This window comes from Globicephala melas, chromosome 13 (genome assembly GCF_963455315.2).
Source record: "Globicephala melas chromosome 13, mGloMel1.2, whole genome shotgun sequence".
In the NCBI taxonomy this organism is placed as follows: domain Eukaryota; kingdom Metazoa; phylum Chordata; class Mammalia; order Artiodactyla; family Delphinidae; genus Globicephala; species Globicephala melas.
In genome coordinates this window covers 27,331,536-27,353,377 of record NC_083326.1, presented here as the reverse complement: position 1 = coordinate 27,353,377, position 21,842 = coordinate 27,331,536, and the positions used below count along the sequence as shown (strand labels likewise).

Sequence of the window (21,842 nt, the reverse complement as noted above, 5' to 3'; positions counted from 1 at the left end):
GTCCCTTATCAGTAGGATATAAGATTTGCAAATATTGTCTCCCATCCTGCGAGTTCTTTCCACTTTCTTGATGGTGTCCTTTGTCAGTTTGATTGGGTCTGATTTATCTGCTTTCTTTTTTGCACGTGGTGTCATATCTAAGAAGACTTTGCGCGTATTCAAGTTCACGATGATTTAATATATATTTCCTTCTGAGAGTTTTATAGTTTTAGCACTTACATTTAGGTCTATGATCCATTTTGAGTTAATTTTTGGGTGTGTTGTGAGGAAGAGGTCTAATTCTTTTGAATTAGACCTTTTCATTCTTTTGAATGTGTGTGTCTAATTGTCCTACCACCATTTGTTGAAAAGACCCCGGAATTTTTAATATGAAGCAGGGAAGCATGACTTTTAGATGATTTCAATAAAATGTTTGTGTGTGTGTGTGTGTGTGCGCGCAGGGAGTTTTGTGGGTTTGTTTTTTTGTGTTTTTTTTTTTTTTTTTTTGGCCATGCTTTGTGACTTGCAGCATCTTAGTTCCCTGACCAGGAATTGAACCCAGCCCAGGCAGTGAAAGCTCCAAGTCTTAACCATTGGACCACCAGGGAATTCCCTCCAATAAAATGTTAAAGGAAGAGAATGTAGATCTGAAGTAGGAACAATACTACAGTTGTCACACACTATTTATATCCCTTTAAAAAATCTGGGGTATTGTAAAAACAATGTAAAAACTTTACACTAACTAACTGATCTCTTAACTGGTCCTAATCTTAGCTTTTCTGCAGCCTATGACTGTGATTCATGAGCTCCCGTAGATAGCCTGACAGAATCCTGGCAGTTTAAGTAGGGTGACCTTGGACTTATTCTCACTTTCCATTTTTGATATCTTTCTTTTCCACATTGTGTCCTTCCAGGAAATGGTCTCATTCTTTCCAGTTCTCAGCCCACAGCCTCAGAAAGGGATAACGGCTCATCAAGATTTGGATGGACACTCTGTAGGTATTTTCTTTTTCTTTCTTTCTTTCTTTTCCTTTAGTTATTTATTTTTGGCTGTGTTCAGTCTTCATTGCTGTCATCGTGCTGCGTGGGCTTCTCATTGCGGTGGCTTCTCTTGTTGTGGAGCATGGGCTCTAGGCGCACGGGCTTCAGTAGTTGCAGCACACAGGCTCAGTAGTTGAGGCGCACGGGCTTAGTTGCTTCACGGCATGTGGGATCTTCCTGGACCAGGGCTTGAACCAGTGTCCCCTGCAGTGGTAGGCGGATTCTTAACCACCGTGCCACCAGGGAAGTCCTGTAGGTATTTTCACTTCGGTGAATTACTCGGGGGAAATGAACACGCAGAAGGACTAAATGAGCCTTTGGAGCATCATGGTAGATGCTCGAGGGAGAAAACTTGCTTAATTCCTCCCGACAGGAAGTGCAGGTCGTTCCTGACCTGAAGGAGAAACATGATTAGCAATTCTTTTTACTGAAAAAAAGGTGGGTTTTTTGGGATATGCATATAGTTTTTAAATGGTCAGGCTAATCTGGAAAGTTTTTACTTTGGTTTTCATTATTATTCTGTCACACTAGAACTGATCATTTCCTCAGTGCTGGTGGGAAGCTAGCAGAAGTAACTTGTTCTCTTGTTTCATTTGAAGACTTTTCCCCAGTGGTCTGGCGGAAGGGATTTTTGCAGGTTCTTAAAAGGTTGTCTGTGGGTGTTTATTTCTCTGAAGCCAGGGAAGATTGAACCTAAGTATCCTACGATCTACTGTGTGGTACATCCGTACAAATGAATTCTGTGTATCTATCATATTAGTCACGTGGAATGACATCATGATATGTGGCTGAAGTTAAAAAGTAAGTGTAGAACAATGTACGCTGCAAGATCTCTTTTTTGTAAATATATATGTGTATATACATGTATATTTGCCTGTTTGTAGTTAAGAGGGTTAATCCCAGGCATTGGAGCTTGGATAAAGGAGGGGGTGGGGAGATAATCTTTTTACTGTATACACCTACATATGTTTGAATATTTCATTTAAAATGAGCATGTATTACTTCTGTAATTTAAAAATTAAAAAATTTTAAATAACCCAACTCCATAAACCATTTAATCTGGTTCTGGTGCCTTTAAAAAAAAATATGCAACTTTATTTTCAAATTTTTCTGAGATTATGTTGTTTATTTAAGGATGCTACTTATCCTTTAAGTCAAATTTGGTAACTTATATTCCTTAAAAAATTTTAGAAAGTTTGTTTCTTTTGGATTATTAAAGTTATTGATATACACACATTGATATAATTACTCTTTTTAAATTAAAAAATATTTTCATATCTTTTATTCCTAATGGTTGATTATGTGTATTTTCTTTCTGTCTCTTGATTAGACTTGGCAATGTTTATCTGACTACTGATTTTTTTTTTTAGTGTTACTGTTCAACTCAATTATTATTATTATTTTTATCTATTTCATTAAGTTGTTTGACTTTTACCGATTTTTTCTCTTCTACTTTTTTTAGGTGGATTTTATTTCATTTTTTTGGACAACTTTCTGAGTTGAAATCTTACTTCATGTAGTTTATAATAAATGTATTCTTATTTAAGACTTTGATATGTAGAGCTGTCTCTTCTTTTTTCCTCTAAGTAGTAATGTCCAATTGGTTTTTCTCTTTAAAATCTTTAAATTTATATTATATTACTTATATATGGTATTTAAAATTTTTGTTTTATTATTAATTACCTTTTTTTTCTAACAGGTGGTTGGCTATTTCTGTATTGTTAATTTCAAGTTGTTTGCATAGTGGCTCAGAAGAATGCCTTTATGATTTCTGCACTTTGGAATTTATCCGTAGTTCCTTGTGGCTTTTTTTTTTTTTCTTTATAATGACTATTTCCTAACTATTTGCAGAGAGGGTATATTCTCTCTTCATTAGCTAGAGTATTCCATATTTTATTAGCTCAACCTTATTGATTGTGTTATTCTCAACTACTTTTGTTTCTTTAACCTGTGATGTCTGTTAGATGTGTGTTGAGTCCCTTAACAAAGTGGACGATTTATCTATTTTCTTGACATTTTTTAGTGCTTGCTTTATATGAAGCTCTTGTGTTAGGTATTTAAATGTCCATGACTTTAATCTTCTTATAACTTTTACCAGTTTGAACTATCCCTTTTATTTCTTTTCATCATGAATTCTATTTCATCTGTGGCATCTATTATTACATTTAATTTATTTTTATTAATACTTGCCTGATGTCCGTCCTTTTATACTGAACCTTATTGTTTTGTTTATGGTTGTCTCTCATGAATAGCATATAACTAGATTTTAAGACCAATCTTGGAGTCTCACGTCTCATTTATTTTAATTCTTAATACATTTTAACTCATTTTACACTGTGTATTTTCGATTTACCATGATTTCTCCACGTTTGTTAGTTTTTAACAAATTTTCCTCCTTCTGATTTCTTTTCTAGTTGTTACTCATAAATTTTGAACACATATACTGAACCTTTCTTTTTTCCACCCAACACAAACAAAAATCTTATCATGTTTTTCTTTTTTCTTTTTTGGCCGAGCTGCGTGGCTTGCAGGATCTTAATTCCCGGACCAGGGATTGAACCTGGGCCCCCAGCAGCGAGAGCACCGAGTCCTAACCACTGGACCTCCAGGGAAATCCCACTATGCTTTTTTTTTTTCTACCTCCTGTGGTCTTGAGATTTGGGGCAATTATTATTCCAGATAGTTATTTTTATATTTCTTATAATCAACACTTACTTAAATGCAGCAACATGGTTTTTTTTTCTTTTTTTCTGATTTCTTCACTCACCCCTGCTTCTTCTGTCCCTTGTCTTCTTTTAAATTTATTTTTTATTTCCAATTTCCTTTAGTCTGCAGTTCAGAAGAAGAATCCAGGCCCTGAGGTTGGCCAAAACTTGCAGAGGGAAAAACATAAAGTTCCAATTCTACATGTTGAGGGGATTTTCATAAGGGAGGCAGCAGATACAGAATGAGACGTCGTGTCTAGAATTAGCATTGAGACGGGCCTTGGGCCTGAAGGACAGGAGGGCAGCTGCTGGGGTAGGTGCCCTGACAACCAAGACGTGCAGGGCCTCAGCAGAAGCCTGTCGAGAAGAGGTCCAGGAGGCGTTCCTGCTCCCAGCGGGGCAGCCGGCCTGCACAGACCTGGGCTGGTGCTCCCCGACACACGCCAAGCAGCCCCTGTTTATAGGCTGTGGCCAGTCAAGGGGCCCCACCGGCTGGGAGCCGAGGGTCATGTCCCAGACGCCTGGGGCCACATTGTGTTTCCCAGCTTCCAGAATCCGTGCCTTCACTTACGACACATTGGCATCCCATCCAACACTCTCACTTCTGTCCTGCCGTCCGATGAACCACAGTGATAGAAAGGCCTCTGCCTTGACCCCAAGACCCTTCCAAGTAGGGGCTGAAGCCGGCTGGTCTCACGGCCAGCCTCTCCCCATGGTAGCATCCGCGAGGTTCCCGAAACCTGACGGGGGGGCAGCGGTGTCTCACACCCTTGGCCCTTCTCTCTTCCATCAGATGGCCTCTTCACCTCCAGGACAGAGGGGTACCTGCTGGGGACTCCAGCGGCCTTTCTTTGTCCTTCTCAACCTCCATCCAGGACCCCCGTCTTCTGCCCAGTGGAAGAGGCCTTGGGATTTTGATCTTCAAGTTCAGTGAGACCTTACCTCTTAACTGATTTCTCAGCCACCAAACCTTCCTCCTCACTGCAGTCAGAGCCACCTTTAAAAACAAATCTGGGGGCTTCCCTGATGGTGCAGTGGTTAGGAATCTGCCTGCCAATGCAGGGGACACAGGTTAGAGCCTTGGTCCGGGAAGATCCCACATGCCACGGGGCAACTAAGCCCGTGCGCCACAACTACTGAGCCTGCGCTCTAGAGCCCATGAGCCACAACTACTGAGCCCACATGCCTCAACCACTGAGCCTGCGCTCTAGAGCCGGTGAGCCACAACAAGAGAAGCCACTGCAATGAGAAGCCCGCGCACCGCAAAGAAGAGCAGCCCCCGCTCGCCCCAACTAGAGAAAGTCCGCAGCCAAAAATAAAATAACAAATTAATTAATTTAAAAAACCATATCTGATCGTGTCCTTCTCCTGGTTCAAGTGCTCTGGTGGCCACCACGCGCCTTCAGTGAAGTCCGCCTTCCTTTGCTCGGCCCGGGGAAGTCCTCGGCCACTCTGGGCTCACAGACCAGGGAGGGGCTCGCAAAACAAACAGCCAGTTCAAAATCAGATTCAGGCTGCTTTCAACTAAGAGCAACAGAAATCCCTGGCTCAAGGCTGAAACCAAAAGGCAACTCATTTGTTAAAGTCCAGGATAGGGTGTCTGCTCCAAGCCTGGTGGAATCAGGCTGCCCACTCCTCCAGGGTGGGAGGTGGCCCAAGGCACCCCCGCTCCAGGTGACCGCCTTGAGGGGCAAGGAGGAGAGCTCTCCTCCACCTCTGCGATCCCTCTCATCCACGAGAAGGCCCTTGGCTAGAAGCCCCTCCACCCCCACCCCAGGCAACTCCCCATCACGCCCCTGGCCAGCAGTGGCATCACCTGGACATATGGAAACCAAACCCCAGCCGGGGGAGTAGGGCCACTGTGTCGGCTTAGACCAAACCGTCTTCCCAGGCAGCATTGCCTGAGCGTGGGCTGGACAGCACTCAGGGTAGAGGAAGGGGCTGGAGTGATTGCTGGTGGGGAACCAGCGGAGTCTGCAACAAATATGGGAACCAGCAGGAGGGCGGCGAGGACAGAGCGCGCCGTGGGAACATGTGCGTGGGTGTCTCCCGAGAGCGAAGGCTCCCAGGCTCCATCCCGGTGCAACATCTCTGTCGAAACCCCTGAGCAACTTGCAGCCCGAGAAGTGTCCTCACAGCTGGAGACTCAAGGCCGAACGCAGTTCCTCACCGCGAACGTGAATTCAATACATATGAGTTGAGTGAATGACGCCTCTGTCTCTGCTCATCTTCTGTGTTTAATATGTTATTATCATTGTGATAATGTCAAGGGCCGTGACGGAAATCACAACGGACATTTTAGGCTTTATGACTTGCGTGTGGTTTTACTGATACTGTGTACATTTAAAGTCAGATGTTCCTTGTATTCCTTTAGCCTCTTAAATTTTGTTTAACATCATTCATTTTTTTCTTTTTTTTGAAGACTGTTAAGGTTATCATCATATGTGCAGTTGACTTTGGCGGATAGAGTTGAGTCTATCCAGGAATTATCCCAAATTTGTGGCACCCCACTGACTGCTACATTTTGCGAGAAAATCTTGGCTAGAGAAAGAATCACCATTCTTATTAAAATTTCTCGGCGTCCGTATACCAGGGAGTGTAGAAATTATACAGAATAGAACAAGGGCATTGTTCCAACTTCAACTATCATAACAGGGCAGAGTGACCCTCACACAACAAGGAGGAAAGTCCTTCCTGTAGTACGTGGGACAAGTGGATTTTAAGAGCTGTACCCTTAGACACATAATTCTTAAAAACATCATATGAATTCAAAACAATTCGGCTTCTAAGTGACTGCACCACAAAGGAAACACAACCACTTTGAGTTTTCAAGTTTTAAAGGAGTTAATAATTTTGAGCCATTTCACTTTGCTGTTGTGAGCAGAATTAAACTAAATGACATAAACTACACAAAATGTAGTATGTGTAGCTATTATGATTCCATAGGACAAACCCTTTACTTCCATTTCAGAAGGAATATAATGGTCATCTGTTCTGATCACAGCTGGTGTAGGGACACAGAGACTCACAAAAACAACAGTGCCTCCGTCTCTGGAAGATTAGACATTCCACAGTTAACGCACTCTTTTTTTTCACTTGTAAGGAATCAGGTATAATTCTCAGTTCCTGCCTTCATATCTGTGGCGTTCTCTAGCTGTTAATTTTGAGTCAGAAAATAGGTATCTCCACACACAAAAGAGAAAAGTAGTTGTGTGGCTTTTATGACTTCACCCTAACGTGTACAAGACCAATACATACGAAACTCCCATCACATTTTGGAAATAAGTGTTCCGTGCAGTGTTCATTGAACAAAATTTGTTTTTTACTTGGTTTCTATATTTTTTCTCAGAGCGTGAGACAACCAAACTTTTTACGGTCCCTTGTATAGGTGTTCAGTATTTATTCCGTTTGGTTAATCAAGACTAAAATGGTACCGAAATGAGTAAGTAGGGTATTTGCACCATTATCGTCCCTGTAATTTTGCACAGCAAGGGAGGGTGAAGTAAGACTGCACGATGATGTGTGATGGGGGACAGAAAGACATCAGTCAACGGAAATAATATCATTATAGCTTCTTCTAGAGCAGAGTTTAATTTTTGGAATCCTTTTGTGTTGTTGGTGATTGAAAGAAAGTTTCATCAAATTTTCAATTGGGGGTACGTGTGAGCACGTCACCGCGTTTGAAAATAAGATTAAAAAAAAGATGAAATTTCCCGGCTTTGAAAGGGTAAGAGTAGTTGAACAGTTATCTACGTAATACTTCACGAATACAGTTTTGGGTTTTTTTTTTTTTTCCCATTAGGCTTTTTTGTATTTTCTAAAGAAATGTTCTTTACCATGAGAAATATTTGTAAAATCATGTTTTAGTAATGTGTCCTGAAGAACGCAAGCTCTAGGATGGGAGTTTATGATCAGTTTGTCTAAAAGTTACTTCTGTGCTTCAGTCTAGGAAGTCCCAATATAAACTGGATAACCTCAACTGCAAAAAAAGAAAAAAAAAGTGGTGTTGGGGAGAGGTTGGAAAGTGGAATATTGTTTTCCAGCCAATAAGTATGGGGTAATTTATTTGCTAAAAAAAAAAAAAAAAAAAAGACATATAGAAAAATCAGTCCATTTTTAAGGATTGCTTTATTTTTACCCATACCCTACTTTAACTGAGTTATGATAACTCAGAAGGAAACTAGAGAGAGAAAGAGAAAAGCCACCAGCCGCTCCTTCTGTAGGCCCACTTTGCCTGCACGACGGGGAGACCCCGGGTTGAGTGGCAGCCCCTCCTCTTTGAATTTCCTCGCTTTTGTAAATTTGTCAGTCTGTCCATGAACTTTGTTTGAACAGAGTTTGGCACTTAATGGATGATTGTATTGTATTGTAACTCACAGTGTAACACATCTTTTCTGTATTTATTTTAAATAAAGGCTTTCTAGAAGCCGAAGGGCTTAAGCTGTAGGAAATAAAGAAGTAAGTGTGTGTCCAGACCTGCCAGAGTGCTGCATGTTCCTCAAATGCCCTGACGTCCACACCCCAGAAGTTTCAGCAAACCCAGGGCAGCCGGGAGGCCTCGCTTGTCGCGGGAGGTGAGGGCCGGTTAGCTCGTTTTTGCCGGGGAGAAGCCAAGAGCTGACAGGTTCTGGGTCTGTGGCCCCAGGGAATCCGATCTTTCTCTGCCCTGGGGAGTGGGCAGGGTGCCTGGCGGGGGAGGAACCTACGTTTCCCATCATACTGGAGAACATCTAGATCAGATATTGAATGGAAACAGTTCTTAAACATCTGCAGTTTGGGGTGTGAATCCCAGATTCGCTTAGGTTTGACCATACCAGTGGCATTTTATGAAAACAAACAAGAGTTTGAAAATCAGTGAGGATGGGGTTAGTAGATGCAAACCATTATCAATACATACAGAATGGATAAACAACAAGGTCCTACTGCATAGCACAGGGAACTATATCCAATATCCTGGGATAAGCCATAATGGAAAAGGATATAAAAAAGAATATGTCTATGTTTAACTGAGTCACTTTGCTGTACAGCAGAAATTCACACAACTTTGTAAATCAACTATGCTTCAACAACAACAAAAATAAAGTGACTTACACAATTGAAAGAAAAAGAAAATCAATAAGGAAAAATCAAATGGTTCTAGAAATGATCCCCATTTCAAGAGTACGAATACAATTTGGGATAACATTTCTGATGCCTTCAGCTGTTTTAAAACAACATGTTAAATGAACATATAATTTTATAATATTGATTACATCCCTATATGGTAAGGGAGAACCTGAATATTCAGAAAGGAACTCACATTTGTCCACATAAATACACTATTAAAACAATGTCAAGTGATTGCACATTGGAACTTACATTTGTCCACATAAATACACTATTAAAACAATGTCAAGTGATTGCACATTGGAACTTACATTTGTCCACATAAATACACTATTAAAACAATGTCAGGTGATTACACATTTTCACTTTTCTTGTTCCTAATAACTCGAAGTGCAATTCCCATTTTGCAGATAAGGTAATCAATGTAAACTGTTACTAAATTGTAGGTTGATAGTTTCACCTCCAAACTACAGTGAGGAACACTGTCTGGATTTTGTTTGTTTGTTTGTTTGGTAAAAATATCATTGCAAATGCAGTCTGTTACAGACTACAATCGTTTCTTTTGGAGAAATTGTAGGAGAAATTTCACTTAGATACCAGTATTAGGACATAATGTTTTTTGGTGGAAAAATGGACTTCTCATTTTTCAGATAGTGCAAATCTTGTAAAGAATAGTACTTCCCTCTTTGTTTTGGACGCTAGGAAGCTCAGAGGAAGATCCTGCTACCTCTGACAGGATGTGGGATCAACGTGTACTTATCTTAAGCCTGGTGAGCTGACCTCGACCCTGATTTCATTGTTTTTCTACTCTTGTTTTTCCTAACCCAATTCTCCCACTGCTGACGCTTTCCTTTTGTATTTTATATGTCTCATAAAACCAATTCAAATCCTTTGAGAAACTAAAGATTTTTTCATAGAGGTTCTCTATCCACCAGTGAGCACGTTTTCCCACACAAATATGTAGCACACGTCAGGTGTCCAGAACACAACAGTGCTTCGAGGTGAGTGACGAATGCCGACCGGGGTGACACACATGGTGTGAGTGCAGAGGATGTGATATAACTTATGCACGTGCAAACACCAATACACAGAGCCGGAAGTGGGTACTGGAGCTCATGACAAGTTCCTAAAGCTATTATGAGGAGACACAGATTTGGTTTCGTCCACCTTAGAATCATCTTTAAAGCAGCCGAGGCCATGTGCTCTGGCTGGTGGATGGGTTGGCGTAAGGGTTAGTGACGCGCTGCAGGGCGGCTGCCTTCCCACCCCCTCCCTGGCACTTGCCAGCTCTGCCCGCTGGACGGGGCCACGGACGCTGAACTTGAGCATCTGTAAAATGGGACGATAGTGACGCCTACCTCGTGGGATTATTGGGAGGATTAGATGACATAAAATGTAAGCTCTTATGTAATAAATATTCTTTGTTAAATGAGCGCTTAATCCAGTGCCTGGCTAAGGAGTAGTAAATGTGGAATGAATGAACGAAGGAATGCACAGTTGTGAAAAATTAGGACTTAAAAATATTTTGAACTTTCGTCATCGTCTGCTTTAAATGATGACTGCCTACTTGAAGTATTTTTTAAATTGTTCATTGTACTACATGTTTCAGCGATCTAATGTGACTCCCTCACATTCCCAACTCAGCTTGGCCACCGTGACGCTGGCCACCGTGACGCTGACAAGAAGAACGAAAGCTTTTCGGTGACTCAATTAGTACAATTTAGTGACTCAATTGTAGAGACCCAGCCGTTTGTCTCTTTCAAAAATTCCATCTTGGCCCCCAGGTTAAATTGCATGCCATGGGTTCACTATCTGTTGCGGGCACACCAAAACACCTCCGCGTGCCCTAGAATGGAACGTCTGCTCACTGTACGCCAGTGAGGCCCCAGAGACACACACGCACCCTGGTTCCATCCCGAGAAAGATGGACCCTCTTAACCAAAGGCTTTCCTTGGGGCCAGAAGCCTGGGGTTGCCTTAGTGCCTGGATACATTCGTGAACACATCTCAGGTGCCGGTAGGTCAACTTCACTGTTCCTTTTTACTGATTTTAATTTTTAATTTTCTGATTTTTAATATGCTTCCTCCACTTTGGGGGGATGTAGTTTGGTTATAAGTCATCAATCAGCCGTGAAACTACTAACCAGAGTAGTTAACTCAAGTTCAACGTTAGGTTTGCTCTGTGTAGTTTCAGCTGCACTGGCTTCCATTTGGGAAGAAGATGGGGCGTTTCTCATATTTCTCCTGAAACTTAGAAGGAGGCCAAGACAAGCAAAGACAGCCAGATAAGATCATCATAAGAGAAGATAAATTCTTGAGAATTGTTTTTATTGAGATTGTAGTCACTTGTTAATCAGTTTATTTGGCAAAGTTCTTGCCTGCCTGTATAACTGCTACATCTTTGGGGTTTTTTTTTGTTTGTTTTTTGCGGTACGCGGGCCTCTCACTGTTGTGGTCTCTCCCGGTGCGGAGCACAGGCTCCGGACGCGCAGGCTCAGCGGCCATGGCTCACGGGCACAGCCGCTCCGCGGCATGTGGGATCTTCCCGGACTGGGGCACGAACCCGTGTCCCCTGCATCAGCAGGCGGACTCTCAACCACTGCGCCACCAGGGAAGCCCACTGCTACATCTTTTATAAAGAAGGCAAAATCGTACCTAGTTACATGCTACAGCGTGGATGGACCTTTGGGACGTTATGCTCAGTGAAATAAGCCTGACACAAAAAAACAAATATTCTGAGATCCCACTTAGATGAGGTTCCCTCGAGTAGTCGAATTCACAGTCACAGAAAGTAGAACGGTGGTAGTCCGGGGCTGCGGGGTGGAGGAGATGGGGAGTTGTTGATGGGGACAGAGTTCCCCTTTTATAAGATGAAGAGAGTTCTGCAGATGGACAGTGGCGATGGTTGTACAACATTGTGAATGTACTTACCGCCATTGTACCGTACACCTAAAAATAGTTAAAATGGTAAATTTTGTGTTATGTCTCTTTTACTGCAATAAAAAGTCACTAAAAAAATTGTACCCGGGCTTCCCTGGTGGCGCAGTGGTTGAGAGTCCGCCTGCCGTTGCAGGGGACACGGGTTCGTGCCCCGGTCCGGGAAGATCCCACATGCCGCGGAGCGGCTGGGCCCGTGAGCCATGGCCGCTGGGCCTACGGGTCCGGAGCCTGTGCTCCACAACGGGAGAGGCCACAACAGTGAGAGGCCCGCGTACCGCAAAAAAAAAAAAAAAAAAAAAATGGTACCCAATCTTATTCAGCCATAAAAAGGAACGAAATTGTGCAATTTGCAGAGATGTGGATGGATCTGGAGACTGTCATACAGAGTGAAGTAGGTCAGAAAGAGGAAAACAAATATCGTATCATATCATTCACATGTGGAATCTAGAAAAATGATACAGATGAATTCATTTGCAAAGGAGGAATAGAGACACAGATGTAGAGAACGGACATATGGATACCAGGAGGATGGGGGGAGAGGGATGAACTGGGAGACTGGGACTGACATATATACACTACTATGTATAAAATAGATAACTAATGAGAACCTACACAGTTCCCTGTGTATAGCACAGGGAACTCCACTCAGTGCTCTGTGGTCATCTAAATGGGAAGGAAATCCCAAAAAGAGGGGATATATGTGTACGTAGAGCTGATTCACTTTACCGTACAGTAGAAACTAACACAACATTGTAAAGCAACTATACTGCGATAAAAATTAATAAAAAAAATTGTACCCAGCCTTCCTCATCAACGAAATGTCTTGACTCCATAATTATGACAACGACTCACCCGTATCCTGACCACTTCTTTTCTTATTGTTCTGATTCTAATATCATCAAACCACCTAAATGCCAAATTCTGCTTTCCTTCAAACTGTCTTCTGTGATGTGTCAAATGAGATCTCACGCGAAGGTTTCTGAGCATTTATTCCCTCCTCGGTTTCATTACAAGTATATCTGCCTACCCACAGTGAAAGAGATGTTGCCGGTTCCCTTATTTTATTTTCAGTTCTCTTAGAAAAGTTTGCATCAACACGCACATGCAATCAGTTATGCATGGGGAAACATAATGAGATTTGGGGGCAGAAAAAGTCATGGGTTTTGCTGTTGTAAGAAGTATGGTGTTAGTAACAACCTATCTGTTAAGTAATTAACATACTGTGGGATCCTGTGATAAGAAAAACACTCCCTCCCTTCCCGAACATGGGAAATCTTTCCAAAGAAGAATCCTTCCTGAATTTGTCTTTCCTTAAATGAATTCTGCTCTGCGGCCTACTTCCTTTTATTCTTCCAGCCATTAGGAACCGCATCTGTGGAATTCCGTATCAGCTGTCCCGCAGCCAGCTGCTGCAGAGACTCTTTCACTTAAGTTGATATTAAGAACAGATTTGAGGGCCCTCTACCTGCTGTGAGGTTCTGACGTAGTTACCCCAAACTGCAAATGGTGAGAAAACGTGCCTGCAAATCCCTGGGACTGTTAGTCCCATGATGCTTTTGCCTCAATTCTGAATCGGCACGAACGCTCTGACCGAAAGTTATTAAAGATATCTTTGTCATTAACCAAAATCGGTGCACAAGAGTAAAAGAGAAGCCGTGCTGCGTTGAGAACAGGAGTAGGGGTCATCATGGAATTTTCCTCTGAGCAGAAAACCAGGACAGATTGTTAAAACGGCTGATTCCCTGGGAAGGTTAGGGTTTCTGCCGTGGGGAAAAATGAGGAAACCATTCTCTGTGTCGCGCATATGGGTCCATTTTGCACAGATCTGGAAGAGACGCTTTGCTGATTATTAAACTATTGAAAAATTCAGGTATGGCTTTTAAGGTGTATTCAGACTCGGACGCCACGGAGAGGTGAAGAAATCGTCACGGAAGTCTTTCAAACAACACGCAGGTTTCCACCATGACTGACTAAGCCTAAAGCCCAGACAGATTGACCCAAATTGTCAAATTTACACAAAAGACGGCACCAGAGAAAGCTGCTTGGTGAGAAGCTAGGAGAATCTGGACATGGATCACATTAGAGGTAATGGGGTGTGTGTGTGTGTGTGTTTAGAAGAAACGTATAGTGTCTATTTCACTACTACAGTATTCATCACCTTCCATAAGAATTAAAATTTAAGAAACAACTGAGATAGTTTCCTACACCACGATTAAAAATATTCTGTTGGTTAACTTCAGATTCAAGCAGCCTGAAACCATTTTGTAAAGACTATTTAAAATATAATCACAACTTTGCCTCTCATCAGGGCAGGGGGTCACCATATGTTAAATTCCATACTGAATCGCTCAGGCTGATGGGCTGTTTTCCCTTCCTCCGTAATCTAAATACAGCGGATTCTCTGAGTCTCCAGGCTCTAAGGAAGGGAAAGAGTTCAGGAAAGAACGGCAAGTTAGGACTGCGGTAACGTTTTTGAAACCATCAGTGACTAAATAAATAGCCAATTTCCATTTATACGTGAGATTGCCACCTACTCCAGACAGTATAAATGCAGCAGCAGCTGTGCTGCTCTTAAAACAGCCTTTACCTAGGGATACTGGTTGACAATTTAAATCAAATGTATCCCCAATCCACTCTGAAATCTCTAAATTTAAGTTAGTTCAGAGAGCTAAATATTTTATACCTGGACTTAGGTATATGATGTCATTCTCCTTTCTCAGATATAATTTAGAAAATCCTAAGAAATTCACACAAAGACTTAACATTAAATATTTACTAATAAGTAGTGCACTTAAAATTTTGAGCATGCATATTTAATAAATATTTTTAGTTTGTCTTAGATTTCACACTATAGTTTAGAGAGTTTCACTTCCAGCTTTCAGACGGACAAGGCCTTTTAGGAGGTTCTTGTTTTTTTTGGTATCTGTTTTTCACTTCTAACTATTCTTTAATGGAATCTCTTAGGAACCTTTCTGATCTAAATGCCCAATAATCACACACCATTGCCTGACTTATGCAGACAAGCCATTCAACACTGTTTCATTAAAATGCCATTTTCCTTAGCTTGAAGGGACAGAGTCCGAAATCCTGAACAGATAATTCATTAGACCATAACAAGGGAAAATAAGTATTTTTTTCTCCAACTATTTCATTAACCAGAATTCTTTTCTGTTATAAAATTATAAATACCCAATGTATATCCAACCATTAATCCATCAGTCTTGCTGATTTCTCTCCACCCCAATATTGTAATTTACCTAAACATTTCAAAATAGGAGGACTTCTTTTGGGGGATTTCAGGGATGTATATTTTGTGCAGAAGCAGTGTCCTTAAACTCTAATGGGGACTTTAAATGTCTGAAGATATTAAACAGTTGAAATTTTGACCATGCTGAATATATTGTAGGAGTAGTACGAGAACTCATATATTTTGTTTTGATACCATTTTTAAAATAGTGTGTTGACAAACGAACAGTAATGTAAACACATCCGGCTCACGAAGGGTGCTCTCACCAGTAACAAAACCGAGCTGGTCCTCAAGCTGCCATTCCCCAGGATGTAACTCTTACGGCCTCTCAAGTTACATTCTCAGATTCTGCATGCATTGTAGAGAAACAGGGAAGAAAAGCACACTATTATTCTAGAACCCGCGTGGCCCTGAGTGAAATCACATGTGGGTGATAAGCAGGCTGGAGAAAGAAGGCAAGTCATGAAGCTCACAGTTTTATGTGGAGGAGTGTGGAAGCTTTGCTCACCGATTGTTGGTCTAACTTGTCAATTTTCCACACATGGAAGTTATTAGTGCAATCCTGTAGTCTTAAATAGACCTAAGAACTTTTACCATGGACTCAAATCCATTCCAAAATACTACAAAAAGTATTAAAGTTTCAGTAGGCAAATTTTAATCTCTTTGGGGGCGCATACCTATATATGTGATAGTGCGTCTCTATATGACATTTATATCCATGTAATCAGTTGCAACAGGGGCGTACTTTTATTTGTGCATTTTTACTCTGCATTGTAAAGAATTGTGGGCACTTCAATACTTTTCTGTGAATCGGGCTTAAATTTGATTGTTCAAGAATACATCGCACTCAGGCATTCAGGCTGAAACCAGCAACAATCGTCAACGACCTTTACCATGCCTGCTCTCCGAGTTAGTGCAGATCATTAATCATATTTTATGACCAGGAATCCTTCTCGCAGAGGTTCTCGGCCGTCTTGCTCCCTCCCTGTCTCTCTACCCCCCACTCCCTTGCTTCGTGGAAACGCACGCACATGCACACACACGCACACACATCACACACCCTGCACTCACGTTGCACACATGCAGAATGGCCCACTGGCTGAGAGTCCAGCTTTGCAGGCACAACTCCCTTCCTGGGTGCTGGTCCGTAGTGGTTTCTGTTGTAAATGCCCTGAGCTGGAGCGGGCCCCCGAGCTGCTGCAGCAGCCGTGAATATTAGCGAACGTTAGGCTCCGAGAGAAATGCCACCGCGGAAGGTAAGGCCTGGATCGTAGCGCGGCCTCCACAGCAGAGCCACGGCCGTGTCTTGGATGGAATCCATCTCCACTGCAGATCGTCACGAGGTGAGCAGAACACGGCCAGGAGCCTGGTGGGAGAGGGCAGCATTACTCCGCGCAGGCCACCGCTCCCTGGGTCTACGTCAGCCCCGGCTCGAGCGTGCGGGGGGGGGGGGGGCTCCCGCTCCCACAGCCTCCCCCCTTCACCTCTCCTCCTTCCCCTCCATCTGCCCCCTCCCGCCCCTTCTCCTCTGCAGTCACCCACTCCCCGTGAAAGATTTCTGGAGTCAAATTGGGATTTCCATTCTCAGACTCGACTTAGTGCAACTAACTACGGCCCACGGAGAGTAGTAATTGGGGTGAGAAAGTGGAGTTTGAAAAACAAAAATTAAAGTGGAACTTTTCAAGGATAAAAATAAAAAACAACAGGGATTTTTAAATTGCCAGACAGCAGAATCTTGTTCTGAAGTCTTTCCAGTGGGACCCCATCTTGATTCCGGACTTCATCTGCAGATACCCTGTGTCTGAATACCCCCGGCACCTTTATCAGGAAGTTAGGTGAAACGCACACCCTAAGCGGCTTGTAAACCACGCGCGGCTGGGACCACCGGAAGGATACCCGCCTGTGAATCTGGATTCCAGGCTTAGGGCTCAGGTGCCCGAGCCGGCTGAACATGCATTCCCGGCACGCTTGCACGTATGGATGCGTGCCTGTGTGTGTATCCGTGTGTGCGCGTAAACAGCTTCCCGTAACTGGATCTGCGGCAGCGCTAGTCCTTGGGAATAAGGGGCGACAACTAGCCGCTGGGATCGGGATTCAGTGCTATTAGGGGAAGAATTATCAGTGTCTGAGTCATCGCGAGCCTCCAGACTTTCCCCGCAGTGTGGCAGAACTTTGTGCTGATGAGACAATAGTGGAGCGTGTGCGTTTCCTACAGGGCAGACCATTCCGGGGCTGGGGGAAGCCTCGGGCCTGCGCCGGGCCGCTGGGGCCCGGTCCCCTCCCCGCGCCGCGCAACCCCCGGAGCCCGGCCGGCGCCGGGGTCCCCGCGGGGCGGGCGCGTCCGGGGCGCGCGCGGGCGGCGCGGGGAGGGGGCCGGGCGCGTGGTGGGCCCCGCGCGCCCTCGCGCGTCCCCCGCGCCCGGGCGCAGCTGGCGCGGTCGGTCTAGTGCAGCGCTCGGCTCCGCGCCTCGGGCGCTCGGCTTCACCTTCAGAGGCGCGGGGCGTGCGCGTCCTCCTCCCCGGACCGCCCGCCTCCCCGCCAAGGTAGGGGCCGGGGTGTAGGCGCGGCGGGGCCCGCGGGAGGGCGGGGGTCGCTGGGACCAGGCCTCGACGTGTGGGGGACCCGGCATGCGCCGCGGGGGTCGGGGCTCCGGGAAAGGACTCCGGGGCGCGGGGAGGGCGGTTCGCTTTCCCGGTGGCTAGTTGCTCCGCTCCGCAATTCCGGGAGAGGGAAGATGCAACTTCGGGCGGCCCAGCGAGCGCCCGGGAGGTGGCTTTTACCGCAGTGGAGGGGCGGGGTGGGAGCGCGGAGGAGGCTCCGGCTTTGTACACTTCGTCAAAGGCGACGCGGGAGGAGGGGAGCTCGGATGCGCTCTCCATCCATTAGGAGACAAAGAGCAAATTGCCTTACTTTAAAGTAAAACGCTCCGGCTAATGAAGGTGGGTGCTGGGGCCTCGGGGCCCGAGGAGCCGCTTCAGTTATTAAGGGTTTGGTGGATGGGGTCGATGCCAGTGGGCACCGAGCGCTGCTGCCTCGGGGACGTGCTTGCGGGGAGGGGCGTTGTTTCCCCCCTCCCCTGGCTGCGTGCCCATCAGCTGGGAGCGCATAAGTGACCCTAACATTAAAGGAGTGAGAGCCCGGAAGGGAAGTTAGGGCCGGAGTGGGGTTGGGGACGAGGGTTCTCGCAGTGACTGAGGCGGGGTGGGGAGACGGGGTCTGCGTGGCAGGGGCTCCTCGGAGATGCACCCAGCCTGGTGTGGCTGGGGGCGGAGGAGGTATTGATCGCGCTGTATACCCGCGTATATACTAGAAAAGAATACTTGGGGTGTGTGTTTGGGGGGGGTGGTGGTGGTGGAGAAGCGCCTCGTCTGCCATTTCCAGGGGGAGCTAACCTACTGGAGTGTTAAGATCAGTATTTAGATCGAACCGCCTCGTCGAGTTTTAAAGAAACTTTGTATGAATAAGTTTGTTAAAAGACAGCCGAGTTGGGCATTTAAAACAGTGGTTCATGAAGGAAGGTTGGTGTGCGGTGACCATCAGCCGTGGTGGGCTGGGGAGCCGGTGGAGCTTTGCTATTAGGGACCCGAGAGACCGAGCCTTGGATCCGAAAAATGTGGGTCTGTAAGTCAGCCTCGCTTATTATCAGCGTTAATAAGCTCCCCGCAGCAGACCGGGATGTGACCAGGGGCTTCTGGGGTTGTGTGTCTGTGTTTTACTCATTCCGCTGGGCTTACTGATAAAGAATTACTTGGTCTCCGGGTGTGCAAAGATCAACTTGCTCAGCCCTCTTTTAAAATATATTCATTCTGTGCCTTGTTTAATCCAGATGCACAGAAAGCCATTTGCTGCTTCATTGTTGGTTTACATTTTTTGAAAAGGCGACTGGTGTAACCTGTGGAATTTGAAATGCAAATAAAAGCCTGTGGGAGTCGAGGCAGAACAAATCAGCGTTTATAAAGTGGAAAAGATTTAATGTCTTTGAGATCATTGCGGAGGAAAAAAACTGGAGAGGGGGAGTGATTTTTCAGGGAGTGAATTGTGACGTCAGGTCTTTTTGGAAAAGATGTTATTTTTAAGGTCTGAAACCCGGGTATGTAAAGTGCTTACAGGAAAAACAGATTACAAGATTAACATCTGTTAACATGATCGTTTATCTCCAGCCAAAAATAGGTCAGTTCTTTCTTAAGGAAACACGATTGCTGGCGCATGCTTAAATAATAAAATTAAAATAATGAGTTCATAAATTAGGACCAGCGTTTGTTCTAATCTGACCTGTGAAGAACATTTTTTAATTTCGAGATCAATGAAAGGTCAGAGTCCCTTTTGGGTGTTGAGAACAGCTTCACCCTGCGTCCATCCCCTCCCGGATGACCCCCTCCTTTTCACCGCGCTCTCCCTGTCCTCCCCCACCCCGATTGCTAATTTCCCCTTTCATCCATTGAGGAAGTACAAAACATATTTAAACGGATATTGTCTGACGCCCCCCCTCGTTAACGAAGGCAAACTCTCTCTCGGCGCAGATGGCTAACTTTCAGACCTCTGCTGTTGTTTTACCAATAAATGAAACGGTAGGGAAGGGGAAAAAAAGGAAACAGCCTTGCGAAGTCTCCCTGCCCCCTGGGTGTGAGTGACGGCTCTCCCGGCCAATCCGCAGCGGCTTTCTCCATCCCGGAGGTAATTTGGGGTGTGAGTGTGTACGCGCGCGCGCGTGCATGCGCCCATGTGTCTGCACACTGTTAAATCCGACCAGCCCCACGCGTCCTCAGGCTCCTGATTTGCACAGTTGAGAGCTGTAGACGTGGACACGCTTTTTTCTGAGTCTTTGAAGCTAGGTGGGCACGCGGCAGTCCAAATGGAGACCCTCCATCCTCCGAGTGTCCCCCCGTAAAGAATGGGCGTAAGAAGTGCTTTCGGATTCCAGTCGAAACCTGCAGACGGGGAAGAAAAGGAGTGATGCGATTGTGCTTCTCAGAGACTGGGGAATCGAAATGTGTGGTTCCTTCCGTCACGTTCCCACGCGGCAGGCGCGCCCTGCGCTCTTGGGGTCGGAGGGAGGGAGCCCACTCGCCGGGCGCTAAGCGTAGCCAGGTCGAGGATTGTTGAAACTGGTGTTAACTGTAAAAGTGAAGGGCAGCGTGGACCTTTCAACTTCACATTTTATTTTCTCACTGGCAGTTGATCCTTAGTCCATGGCAAAGGCTAGAATGTGACCTGCTTATGGTCAGAGTTCTGCTGCCCACCCGACTTATGAATGCGAAGGGCTGGCCGTGGCTCCCGCGCACAATGGGCACATTCACGGGCGGAGCGCGTCACGGGCCGCCACACGTTTCCTACGGGTTTAACCCGGCACCAACTTCCCTAGGAATACTGGTAGTGTTGTGTGTGGACACATGCTACTAGCCATGTAGCATCTCTGTTCCGTATTGGAGTGGCTGTGCTGCTTCGCTCTGGGATGGATGGTAATGCTGTAGGGAACGGGTTAAGGACCCACATGTGTCCCCTGCTTCCCCGAGACCCCTGGGAGGCACCCTGCTACCCGACCTGGTCCACGCACGGTGTGTCCGGCTGCAGAGCCGCGCGGAGGTCTGCCGGAGGGTCCACGGGCGACCCCGGGCGACCTTCGTCCTCTCCATCAAGATCCTAACTCGGTTACAAGGTGGTGTCCAGAGCCCCGCGCCTCCCGCCCGGGCCATTTCCGCCCCCTAAATTCGAGTACGACTCGATTCTCTTCCCCCCGCCCCCCAATCTCTGTGAGCTCGCGGATTGAGGAATGGGCAGAAGGGGGAGGCGTCGCTAGATTAAATCATTCCTATTTCTGTTTCTCCCGCTGGTGCGGCGCTGGGCCTGGGGCGCCTGGGGAGGCGGGGGCCTGGCGGGGGCGGGGGCATTTACCTGCCCGCCCCGGGGGCGGCGGCCTCTCGCGGCCCGGCTAACTGGGAGAGGGCCGTGGGCGGGGCGGGCGGGGCGGGGAGGTGAGGGAGGGCCCGGCCCGCCCCCTCCCCCCGGCGCCCGCCCCCCGCCCCCGTCATGTGGAGCGGACGTCACACGCCTGCACTGTAACCCAAGAAGTGAAAGAGACGGGGACCCACGGCCCAACTTCGCACCGTAACAAAGGCGGGGGTCCGTGCGGGCCGGAGAGGGTCTAACTGGGGAGGGATCGGGCCGGCGGGAGGGGGCGGGGATGAGGTTGGGGGTGGGGAGTGCAGGGCCCGGGGCTGCCTTGGGGCGGGAGACTGGGGGGCCCGGCCGGGGGGGTGAGGGCCTGGTCTGGGGCGGGGTCGGCGCGGGGCGGGGGAGTTCGGGCCGGGCCGGGCCGGGGCGGGGGGCGGGCTGCGCTGGGCCCCGGCTGGGGCGGGGGTGTGCGCGGCGGCGCGGACCGCGCTCCGGGGGCCGAGGCGCGGCGGAGGCCAGGTAATTGGTTTCTATTTTAAACTTCACTTTGTCCTGGCGGAGGTGGGGCGGTGGGAGAGGCGTGGCCCCCGGGCGATTACATAAGTGTTCATACCTGACCTGGTGCCGGGCCGCGGGCAGCGCGCGGATTTGTGCGCGAGGGGCTGGTGGGCACCGGGCCCGGGCGTCCCCGTGTGGGGCGTCCGCGCGTGGAGTTGCTGCGTCCTGCTCGTGGGACCTGGTGCGTGTCGGCCGTGGGGACCCCGCGTGCCCTCTGGGCTGCGGCTGGAAGCCCCGGGGTGTCCGTGGTTGGGGGCCAGGCCTGCCGGCGGGGTCCACCGCGTAACAAAGGGCAGGGCTGCGGGACCCTGGGCCGCGCACCGCGCCGACCTAACGGCAGGTCGCAAAAGTCTTCATTAAACGTGCAACAGACCT

General features: G+C 46.6%; 1 protein-coding gene across 4 annotated transcripts in view; it reads left to right on the top strand.

Moving 5' to 3' along the window:
* The first annotated feature begins 17,454 nt into the window (after positions 1–17,454).
* The window catches only part of ZNF516 (zinc finger protein 516), a 113,824-nt gene continuing 109,436 nt past the window's right edge, over positions 17,455–21,842 (top strand). The window contains exon 1 of one of the 4 annotated variants that reach the window (XM_030868198.2): positions 17,455–17,560. The gene's annotated coding sequence lies outside the window, so the exon portion shown is untranslated. Of the gene's footprint in view, positions 17,561–17,866; positions 17,957–21,057; positions 21,138–21,381; positions 21,429–21,842 lie in introns of those variants that run through there. The other 3 variants (XM_060310735.1, XM_030868197.2, XM_060310734.1) reach the window with 3 other exon arrangements.